This window comes from Orbicella faveolata, unplaced genomic scaffold (genome assembly GCF_042242905.1).
Source record: "Orbicella faveolata isolate gen_17 unplaced genomic scaffold, um_ofav_v1 contig_2, whole genome shotgun sequence".
NCBI classification, from domain to species: domain Eukaryota; kingdom Metazoa; phylum Cnidaria; class Anthozoa; order Scleractinia; family Merulinidae; genus Orbicella; species Orbicella faveolata.
In genome coordinates, this window is record NW_028301547.1 from 18649355 (window position 1) to 18651571 (window position 2217).

The window sequence follows — 2217 nt, forward strand, 5'->3', positions numbered from 1 at the left end:
CACCGTGTTTGTTCTGTTATTTGAAAACGCAGATAGGGTAGAAATGTTAACAGTGATTTTACCACTTCATTATTTCGCCCTGATTTCTTTTCGTTTCCCGTGGATTTCCCCATCCCCCTTCCACAACTCTGTATCGTTCTATCCTGTGTTTCCCGTTGGGTTGCTCGCAGTTTGCTTTTCCGTTTAAGCCTGGTTTTCACTATGACATCAGCACAAACATAAGCACGTAGGCTTGCGCAGAATGGATAATTACCATCTTTTCGGTTCCATACTGCGTCCTCACTGCCGTGTGCTGGTTCTTATGTTTGTGGGCATACAATTATGCTTGTGCTTATGTCGTTCTTAGAACTAGACCTCAGGCTGGTTTTCACAAGCGCGCAACTCATAAGCATAAGCAACATACGCAGGCGCAATAGGTGGCTGTTAAGCTACGCCTTTTGTCAGGAAATTTTGGAAACGGGGCGCTATTTTTTCCCTCTTGTTTTCCTCCATTTACAACCCTACCAGTTTCCCCAACGGCTTCCTGATGGGTTTCCGCCGAGAGTTCCCTAATGCGTTGACTCTTCTGTTATATTCTGCGTTGCATTTTGCGTTCCCTCGTGCTTTAACTCGTGTTCTCCCCCAACATTCCCTGTGGGTTGCAAACATGCGTTTCCGAGTGTGTTCAGCTATTGCCAACCCCGTGCGTCCCACTTCGTTCCTTGTGCGCTCGCACATGTATTTACTGGTCCGTTTTCCCATGCGTCAGTTTTTCTTTCTTTCCGACCTATGCGTTTTCGAGGATCTCCTGTATACTAAACCCGTTCCCCAATGAGTTCCCGTGAGTTTCCTTCCTGTTTTCCCCGTGCTTTCGCTTTCGCTTTAGGTTTCCTGTTGCCTTTTTCGTTTCCCTCGAATTTGCTGCGGTTTTGGTTTTTCTAACCTTTTTCTCGTCCTTGGTATAAGTATCTGAACTTCATTCGCAAAGTTGTGGGTTCAACACCAGCCAGGGAACTCACGGAACTTTACTCCATGCTTGTGTCTTGCTGAATTTTTGTTTTTGGTATAATATCTTCTTTTTATTCTTTTGAACTAAGTAAGCAGTAAAAACACTTTTAATGAAAAGAGAACAATTTCACCGCCGGCAAGCGCGCGATTCTTTGCTTCTGGGACTGGCTCTAGTAACGCAAGGACCGTCTGACACTGTCATATGGTCACATCTCGCATTTCCCGCAAAACACGATTTAAACCACCTTTATTTATGCTTGGCCCTTATCCTGAGCATAACTTGTGCTGGGCCTTCCGCCTGGTTTAGTGTGACATTAAAGGGGCTCAGTCACGGTTTGCGCACATTGAAAAGTTTAGCCTCAATTTTTCAAATTCGTCGTTTGTAATCCATGTTAATCTTCTCCATCCTTAGCCATCCTTGTTCCTTTATCGTTTATCATTATCTCTTTGGTATTTTTCAGTCTTATTAAACTGTTATTTTCAGGTTTCCTACCATTTAAAGGTAATTTTGTATGTGGCCAAAATAACTCAAAATACCGTGACTGAGTTCCTTTAAGAGGAACGGATCGTGTGATGAAAGAAAAATGGTAATGATTAAACAGTTATTGTACGTTTGAATGTCAATAAACGCTACAAATTTAAAAAAATAATAACGAGAGGGATAGACATCCAAGAATTGTAAAGAAGTTAAGCCCCGTCCACACTAATCCGTCACGAAAACGGAGTCGTTCGAAAACAATGACGTCACAATAATTATGTGATTTTCCTGCTCGAGTTTTCCTCAAACACAAATCCAAAATGACCGGTGACTGTTGCGTTTTAAAATTTTACCGGCGTAGTGTGGACGGCGGCTTAATAATCTTTGAAAATAACCTATTTACACTGTGTTTGTTTAGACCATACGAGTTCACGTGGACTCATACCGAAACGAAGAAAATGCAACCATTTCGCTGAATTAAGTATGCAAAGGGTGGTGCACGTTGTTAAAATTCGTGAAGTATTTGTTATCTGATTGGTCTAATCTTAGTTTGCATATTCATGCTGATTGTTTCTGATCCGAGGTGTTTGTTTGTCATTTTGGGATGTTTGCTGTTGGAGTAAAACGAGCTCCGTTCTTTTCGTCACGAGAGGCAAATTCTTACTTTGGAGAAGAAATAACGACGACCTTTTGGGAAGACACCCATTTCTGTCAATGGTTAGTACAAATTCTGTAAATTCTACCTTCGAGGG